Below are 10043 nucleotides of genomic sequence, written 5' to 3' on the forward strand. Positions count from 1 at the left end.
CGAGCCAAGTAAACCTAGCACTGTTCTAGAAACGGACCAGAGAAAAAGCAGAAAATTGCTAGCCTCTCCCTCATAACTCAGCAGCAATTGAAAAATTTAAAGTGCAGATAAAGCATTGGGGTGAAATTACCAAATGCCTAGATATATATGAGTTCAGAAGATAAAACAATCTAATTTTAAGAAAAGTTACCTCTAAATTAAAATCCTTGGTGAGGTTTTGGACATTTAAATTTATAGAGAAGGCTGTTAAATGGACACTTATTGACATCATCGTCATATTCGGCAAATGTTATTTATTAACTCACATCCTAGAATAGAGACCGGTTAGGAAGTACTAAGAGAAGATTAAACAACCCCTCCCTACTTCGAGATTTTAAGATTCTTAAGGAGCTGACATCAGCGTAGACATAAAATTTCCCACAAGCTTGGGCATCCAGTGATAGGAAGGCACATGCATTGTGCAGTGTATGCACGAGCAAGAAAATCTCAACCTCAGAGTCCTCTAAAAAGAGAAGACATCATAGAAGAGGTGAAGAAATCCTTGAAGAGAGGCGATGGAACAGTTTTCGTGGCAGACAGGGCATTTCTGATATAGGAAGAGCCTCTGAGAAGGCCTGGAGCCAGGAGCGGGAAGTCAGACAGAGGAATCCTGAGCAGGGCTTGGTGACGGCATCCGTCTATAAGGGGTCGTGGGAACGGTTAGCTGTTCTAGAAGCAGGCAGTTCTGAGCATAAGTTCTAGAGTGAGACAATCTGGCTTTTGAAGTCCAGCTCCATAGTTGTAAACTTTTTTTTTGTTTAACCTTTCCTGCGCTTTGATTTCCTCATCTCAAAAATAAAACTTTAATAGAGAAACTACCTAAGATTGTCCTAAGATTTAAGTGAGATCATATGTGAAAAATAACTCCAATAATAGCTCTTGCAGTGAATGGTCTGAGGTGAGAATGAGGACCCTCCTAACTGCCTCGGGTCATCTCTGGCTGACCGTCTACTGCCTTTTCAAAACCTTTATGCTCTCCAAGGACCACACCCCTACCTGGTTCCCTCCATCTAAAAGATGGTGGGAAGACCTATTTCACCCTCAGTTTTCCTTTTTTCAACTCTAAACATAGTCCCTTTCTTTTCCACCTGGCCTCGTGTCCCATTTTTGAGGACACAGTGTCCCCGCTCCTTTCCAAGGCTGGCCTGTCTTGCACCAGGGATTCAATTTCCCAGGGCCCTCTCAGGATGGCCTGTCATCAGTAAGCCCACCCCACTCTCCTAGTGGCAGTGGCTCCTCCAACAGCTCCTTCGCCTCAGCCTCTAGCCACGCTCCCCTTTCCTCTGGCTTTTCCTCCAACATGCAGAGCCAGCAGGGCCCTTCTCTGCTTCCCTGCAGTGGCTACGCTCCCCTCTATCTGCATTTTGCCCCCTTACTCCACAGAAACAGCTGGTTTGCTGGCCGCCAAAGAAGACTGTAACAGGTGTATTCTATCCCATTCTATTCTAGCATCCTGCGACTCTGAGTTCACCTTCAGTAACAGGTTGTTTTCTCTCTTTCCTTATCATTCCTTCTGAGTCTTCTTTTCTTTCCTCAGTCTGTTCATGGACCAGTCTCCAAGGATTCTAGACTTAGCATGTCCAGTTTCTCGCACTTTCCTTCCTCTAGGCGGCCTCATCGCACCCATGACTGATCATTTCTTTGCAGGTCATCCCTTCACTACCCTCCTGAGGTTGGAATTTCCGATTGCCTTTTGAAAATTTCACATTATTGATTTTCATTCATTTATCCATCCACTCAACAAATATTTGTTGAATGTCACTGAAACATGTCTAAAATCATCTACTTATTTCTCTCCATCCCCACCCCCTCTGCATTTAATCCTGTCCTTTCTCTGGATAAATGAGTTAATCACTCTACCTGAATGAGGATCCTAGAAGTCATTTTCAGCCTCCTCACCTAGAACATTTAATCAGCCACTGAGTCTGTGTGGGGTGTACACTTGTCCTTTTTCATATGCGTATTGTTCTCTCCAGAAGCTAGAAGCTAGCTTATTTCTTAGGGGCAGAAGCTAATTTTATTTCTCTTTGCAATCTCCCAAAGTGACTTAGTGTAGTTTCTAGGACTGAGTGGAACTCCCTAAATATTGTTGAATTATATTGAGTTGAAATCATTTATGAAGTGATTGACAGTTATGGTAAGAATCTTAGAAGACATATCTGTTAATTCTTTGGCAAAAAATGCAACTGCACTCAGTTATCAATTAATATCTACAATTCTAAAATTCTGAAGAAATGGTGCAGAAAATTATTTAATGGGCCTAAAAACAATTTTTATTTTTTAAAGATTGCCACCTGAGCTAACAACCGTTGCCAATCTTCTTTTTTTTTTTTTTTTTTTTTTGCCTGCTTTAGCTCCCCACAACCCCCTGTACATAGTTTTATATCTTCGTTGCAGGTCCTTCTAGTTGTGGGATGTGGGACACCACCTCAACGTGGCCTGATGAGCAGTGCCATGTCCGCGCCCAGGATCTGAACCCTGGGCCGCCGCAGCACAACGCGCGAACTTAACCACTCAGCCACGGAGCCGGCCCCTAAAAACATTAATTTTAAAGATAGAAGTTGAATTGTTCAGAGAGGAGACCATCCTTTGTTTAGCCAAAGACCTTGAATATGAAAGATGAAATTCCCAATGGTGAAGTGCCCTGTATAAGAAAAAATATCAAGAATTGGGTGAGGGTGATGTCAGCGTCATGGCAGAGTGAGTTGTTCTCTTTGTCTCTCCCATCTAAGTTACAATTTAAGGATCATCCATTAACCAACAGAGGATTCCCACACAGCACAACAAGAAGTGAAGGCTGGCAGTCAGAGGAAGAGAAAGAGCAGCTGAGGGAAGTGAAGTGAGGGGCTGATGCTGTCAGGGACCTCCACAAAGAAACCTAGTACGTGCTTAAGAATGGCCAAGTGAGATTTACACACAGGGGTGTCCAATATGTGGTTATTGGCTGGGCTGTGCTATAATTTCATGCAACTCCCATCATTCTCTCCTACACTTTAGAACCTCAATAAAAGTCTGCTATGTGGTGCCCCAAGTCAATGGGCGTGGCAGCCATGGAGTGTGCCACCCAGAGTTCTCGTCAGGAGAACCGGCTGTAAGCGGTGCAGTTACATCAGCCTCCACACCTTTGGGACCCACTGCAATGTTCACACCAAGGCCACTGTCTCCCTGGGTGCTCCAGCCTGTGACTGAACTCAGTAGGGAGCTCTGGCTGGGCCATTCCTGCCCAAGGCAGGACTCCTCCAATGGCTGCTCTTTGCTCTAGATCTCTCCATCTGCCTGCAAGGACTTCCTCAGAGCTGCGCTGTGGTCTCAGGCTCTGCCTATCAATCCTCTTCCTTCCTTCCCTTTCTCTCTTCACAGGTGTCTGACCTGTGTCATGGGCTAAGGATCCCCCTACCTACTTCTGCTCTCTCTCTCTCCCCTTTATTCCTTCACGAGTGTTTTCCTCAAGAAACCTCTTGCATTTCTAATTCTGTCTTGGTGACTGAATCTCAGAGGACATGAACTGCCACAGTGGGGTGGTTTTCTCTGGGATGGGGTGTGGGGAGGAACTGGAGCAGTTTCCCTGGTGGGGGTGACATGGTGCAGAAAAGGGACAGCGCATCCAGGAGGCGAGGGGCTGGGTGAGGACTGAGAATTTAGCAGAAGCAGGAGGACAGAAGTGACTAGGAAGAGAATAATGCTGTGGGAACATCTAGAGATTTGGAGAGAGCTGCTGGGTTTCTCATTTCGAATGGAATAGATACTGTTAAAGGATAAGGTCGCCTCAGCACTGGAGGACTTCCCAGGCTAGCCAGGCGTCTTGCTGTGTGTGAGCAGGTACAAAGCAAGCAGCTCATGATGTGGTGCTTTGTGAGGGGCGACCTGCAGCCCGAGGGGAGTGGAGGGTGGTGAGAGAGCGCTCATGGAGCCAGCAATTGTACCACAGTTCCCACCACAGGGCTCGGCCAAGAGGAAGCTGGGAGACTTAGTGGACAAAACCTGCCACTCTCAGTGAGAGCGAATTTCCCAATCTGGATGTATTACATTCGATACGCAGTGCACTGGTGAATAATGTCCTCAAATCACAGTGACCGTTAAGAAAACTGGGGATTGAACATCGTCAGTGTGGTATTCCAAATGAAACCAGGATGGCCTGCTTTGTTGATTCAGAGCACAAAAACAGTATTACCGCTTTTACATCTTAAGGTAATTGCTTGATTCTGCAAGATGATCTGTATCTGTCTGCCCTAAGTCCACCTCTGCTCGCTTACCTCCGATCGTTCAAGGACCCTGACACTCACGTGCTCTGCAGCGCAGAGAGGTGATGAAAGCTGGGACTATTGGTTGCACTAAATGCTTTCCACACACTTTATCAAGCTGTGTTTACATAACTCAGAGGGTCCACTAAAGTGACTTTTCCTGAGCAGAGAAAGTCTGCTCCACGTTCTGGTCTACATTTTAAACACCTCTCAGACACCCTATTACTCAAAAGTGTCAGGTGATTCTACCAACTAACGACCAGATATTTGACAAGATGTTCAACAAGATTCCAGAATGCATTATAAAGGCTGTGTCGATAGCCTGTCATACGGTGATTACCTGAAGAGCCACCAGCGTTTAGCTGAGGCTCTCTGGCTCTGCGTGGCCTCGGGACACATGTGAATCACAACGGAAAAGGCAAACTCCTGTAGAAATGTGCAACTCACAGTCTTAGTTCTGACCTGCCTTCCTGGACCTGTTCCTTTTACTGTTTCTCCTCCGTTCCTGAGCCTCTGAGCTAACAAATTTACTGCTTGATGTCCTTCCTCTGTTCCCTGTTCGACCTTTGGATTTGATGTTCCATTTCGCCTCAGATACGACCGTTGTTCCTCCCAGCGAAGGTTCTGGGCCTCTCCTCTGCTGGGCTGCGTTCAACCATTTCAGGTCAACACTCCTACTGGGTACACTGGGACTTTTCCACCGGGGCTCCACTCCTGGGGGAACACCCGGCAGGTTCGGTGCTAGAGCCTGGGCAGGCAGGAGCTGACATAATTCTGCCTCCTCATATTGGGAAGAGGCATTTTTCTTATTCTCTACAGCCCCAAGGGACAGCATGAGGAATAGTGGGACGTTAAAGGGATAGAGTGTGGCTTAAAACAAAAACAAAATGGTATTTGACAGCAGACAGCCAGCCACAGTTGTCACTTCCTCACCACTGAAAGGTGCTCAAGCCAAGGCTGGCTGGTAGTCGAGTGGAGCCTGGCCTCTTATGGGCCATTTTACCAGGCGTCTCCAGGGCCCTTCAGTCCTGAGGTTCTAAACTTTCACGATCTTTGAGTTAAAAGAAAAAAAGTCAGATGCTTGACTAGAAGGAACAACATGGAGTGAGAACCGCTGGGGCGTCACTACAGATGTATGGCTGCTGCCGAGAAGGAAATTAAACGTTGAGCTGAGAAGCAGGAGAGTTTGAATCTCGTTGGGAGGGAGGAACCATATCCTCAGAAGGGACCTAGCCAACTGTCCGTGCTTTTCTGTGCCAAATGGAGCAGGTTAGACCTAAAGAATGTCAGCAATTTTCGTCTTCCCACATGGCTGCTCTATAATATTTAGCTTTACTACTTTTTTCACAAGCGATTACTTTAATTATTTTAATTAGATTGTTCATGTACTTCAGTGGTTTACAGGCGCTTTTCTTTTTATAGCACACCCATAAACGGTGGAGGGAAACTACCACCTCGGAGGAAGCTGGGGAGCTTCTGTAGGCAGCCATGGAGCATCTTTCTCCACTCTGACCTGGAGACGCCCACATCCTGGGACTTCCTTAGAGAGGATGCGAGTCCCCTCCTCTGGGCAGGGCCTGAGTCACCTGCATATCCTCTGTGGTCATTGCCACTTCGGTCAAAGCAACAGAGAGTAAATAACCCGTTTTCTATGCGTTCCTCTGACAACAACCACCCAGAGTAAATGCTAAAGGTTGTGGATGGTGAGTGGTCAGCTTTGATTAAAATTCCACATGCTTGGCATTTCTTAGCTATCTGGTGGACTCCTGGTTCCATCTCTTACCAGTTGTGTGACCTTGAAAAAGTCACTTCTCAAGTTCTGCGTTGGCCCATCTGTCAGATGAAGGTCGAGGCACCGACCCCCCAGAGCCCCCTGCAGAGGAAGCGAGCAGCCTGGGCTCGGCCATCCTCGCGCCTCTGCCTGTGGGCCCTCTTGCCCCTCCGCCTCCTGCATCTGCTCTGCTCGACAATTCGGACAAGACAAAACCGGGATCCTGTGGTTCCAACTTCAAGGCTCTTTCTTACTTTAAGCCTATTCTTCACCTAAGTACAAAAGAGAGAAAGTAAGTTGAGATAATTTCCAAGGAATTATCACTGCTCTGAGAGTCATACTGGGACATCTGAAAGGCCCCAAGTTCCCTTTCTCCAGGGCTAAACACGTGCTATTTTGAACCTGTGTCCCCTGGCCGGTCCTTCCCCACCTCCTGGGCTGCCCAGCCCATGGGAACAGCCTGCAGGTCACTTCAGGCTCGGCTGCCCACAAAGGGCTGACCCAGGAAAGGAGAGAGGGACAGGGAAACCAGGTTTTGCCAGGCCAAGGCCCTGCATTTTGTTAATTTTTGTTGTCTAAAATCATTTTTTGAGCTTTTTTCTTAAAGATTTTATTTTTTCCCCTTTTTCTCCCAAAGACCCCTGGTACATAGCTGTGTATTTTTAGTTGTGGGTCCTTCTAGTTGTGGCATGTGGGATGCCGCCTCAGCGTGGCTCGATGAGTGGTGCCACGTCTGTGCCCAGGATCCGAACTGGCGAAACCCTGGGCCGGTGAAGCAAAGCGCACGAACTTAACCACTCAGCCACAGGGCCAGCTCCCGAGCTTTTTCCTTAAAGAAACCAGGAGTGACCAATGCGGCTTTCCTCGCAGTAACCTGTCTAGGAAGGGAACTGGAGCTCTTGATAGCGGATCTGGAGAACTCCAACCTTTCTATGCCACGGGGCTGCGAAATCACCATCAATGGAAGTGTGATATTTTTTAAATTTATTTTTTGGTGAGTAAGATTGGTCCTGAGCTACATCTGTTGCCAATCTCTCCTTTTTTGCCTGAGGAAGATTGTCACTGAGCTAACACCTGTGCCAATCCTCTTCTATTTTTTTGTGGGATGCCTCCACAGCATGGCTTGGAGTGGTGTAAGTCTGCACTGGGGACCCAAATCCTGGAACCCAGCCGCCAAAGCAGAGCAGGCGAACCTAACCACTATGCCACCAGGCCGATGGAAGTGTGATTTTTAAAAAATTTTTCATAAAAATTTTAGTAGATTAATAAAAACAGAATTTTTTTTTTCTCCTAGAGTTTCCTATGGCTGGGATCCAGAACAGAGAAAAACGATTTGGTCTCTGTGGAATTGAAATGTTTGTGCTTGACCTCATGTACTGTATTTTTGCTCGTTAAATATGATAACCATATGCCATTTTAGGTGTAATTTAAAGAACTGAAGGAAGAACTGGCCCCTTAGATTTTCAGAAGGAATCTTTTGGCTCCATCTTGTGACTATTTTTCATATGATTTAAACAAAACCAAAAACGGCCCTCGTAAGTTTTCAAAAGCAGTCTTCTGGCGTCCTCTCGTGGCGCATTACAGAATTGGGACAAAGAAATTGCGCAGACCTTTGCTCCTCCTGTTGTCACAGCTCTTAGTGAGTTCCTGAAGAATCACAGTGTAGCCACACTTATCAATTTGTGTACATTTGAAGTGCAATATAAGAAATATCAATAAAGTCTCCCTTTCACCTCAAAAATGAAAATAAAGGGAATATCTTCAACATTTTAACATTTGTTAAGAATCACAAAATTTTAAACCTGGCCAGCCAAATAGCTGCTGTAATATCTACCCTATTAATATGGAATAGATTTTACAGAGTTTCTCAACCTCGGCACTACTGACATTTGGGGGCTGATAATTCTTTGTTGTTGAGGGCTGTCCTGTGCTTTGTAGGATATTTAGCAGCATCTCTGGTCTCTACCCAGTAGATGCCAGTTGTGATGACTGAAATGTCTCCATTTTGGTGGTGGTGGGGGGTGGGCAGCAGAAACCCAAAATTCTCCTGGCTTGAGAACCATTGAGAGAGAGTACACTATGAAATCATTGAGATAAAATGGAGAAAATAAAAACAGCATCGTGGCTGGTACCACTTTAATTTTCCCAAATTGTCTTGAGACAGGAGAAGAAGAACAGAAACAAGGAAAAAATGCTGTTGGCCTGGCCAGAAGATCAGCCCCCAGAAAAGTGACACAAAACTATCATGTTTACCACCCTGAAGCCTGAGCATGCACACCCCTCAAGTCAGTCTCGAGCATGTAAGGTTTTTATGATTACGTTGTATGGTTGCATCATAAAATGTGACTTATGTTTCCAGAAAATCCTAAAGTCTTACTCTCCTGACTTCCTGACCTTCAGGTTCTCTGTGGGTCCTGGCTTTCACCTTGATCTAATATTTCATCTACTTTTCTCTGCACCCTTCTTCTTGAGCTATTCTCACATAATGATTCCAATTCTTCTTCACATTGGGTACTAGCTCAAAGATTGAGATCTCCTCCTTCCACATACAGAATCTTCTAAGAGTTTCCAAGGATAACTTCACCTCTTCCACCATTCTCTGCGAATGACTCAGTATCCTAACTTTTAAATATTTCAAAATTTTACCCCTTTCTGCTATCACTTTTAACCTCTACTTTTTTCCATGATCAATATTTCATTCATTCATTCATCACTCTTTTGATGATTACCTCGTATAGTGCAGACACAGTGGTGAATGCCAGGGTTACAAAAACGTTAAGCTGACCCCTAAGCAGCCCACCTGCAGTCTATACTAAAGGGGGAAAAGAGAAATTACAACGCATTTGCATAGCAAGTGATAGGATGCAGATGTTAATGAAGGGCTCCAGTAGCCTAGAAAAAGAACTAATTCTGCCTCAAGGTAGTCCAAGAAGGTTTCCAGGAGGAGGTGGCAATTAATCTGGATATAGCAGGATGCATAAGGGTTTGCAGGGCCAAGAGCGCCCCAGGCAGAAAGAAGAATACACGCAAAGGCCAGATCTGTGCATGAGTCTCATTAGTTTCTATTCTTACCTTCTCGACCCTCTTCTGCAAAGATGAGTCTTTTCCCTCCCCCTGCATGTGGATGTGCATGTCAGAGGGACAGCCACCATGTCACTGAATCGTTTTCTCTAACACACTACTACTCTTGCTCCAGGCTCTGCCCCTCTCCACTCGCTGCTTCCTCATCTGACTTCTCGCTCCCTTTCTGCTCGCATCTGGTGGTCAGAACATGTCCCTTCTATCTCTGTCATCTCTGTCTCATCCAACCCTCATCTCTTGCCCTGTGATCATTACTGCTATTCAGACACAACTTATCTCTGTCCTAGAATCTGGAAAAAGCCTCCTGACTGGCTCTTGGCTTGCAGTCTCCCGCTTTCCAGTCTTTCTGGTCATAAGCTATAACTTACAGAAACCTAGCCAGGTTTTGGATCACTCGCTCTTGCCTCAGCTGCAGGGCAGCAGGGAAAGCCAACTGTCTGATATTTGCAGACTTTCACAGGAGATGAGCTCTGTGGAAGGAACACGTGGAGATGGCAGTGACATAGCAACCCACGGTGTGGCCACCACAGCTTAAAGATCAGGCCCCTGCCCCAGGAAGACCTGGGTGATTTCCCTGCCAGCTCCCATTCCCACAGGCCTTCACTCCTCGGTGTTCCTCAGACGGGACAGGCCCTCTCCCACCTCAGGCCCTCTGTGCTTGCTGAGTGCTCCCGTTGTGTTCTTTGCTCTCCTGCTGCATGGTTCCCTCCCTTATTTCCTCTTAATCATGTCTCAAATGTCACCTTTCCTGAGAGGGGCCCCACGACCCTCCCCAGAACAGCAGCACCGCTCATTCCTCAGAGATCTTACCCCAACTGACTTATGTACTTGTTTGTTTATTTCCTATCTCCCCTCCATGACAGCAGGGACTTTGTCCACTTTGTTCTCTGCTGTGTCCCCAGGGTGTGGGA

This window comes from Equus asinus, chromosome 16, assembly GCF_041296235.1.
Source record: "Equus asinus isolate D_3611 breed Donkey chromosome 16, EquAss-T2T_v2, whole genome shotgun sequence".
NCBI classification, from domain to species: Eukaryota; Metazoa; Chordata; class Mammalia; order Perissodactyla; family Equidae; genus Equus; species Equus asinus.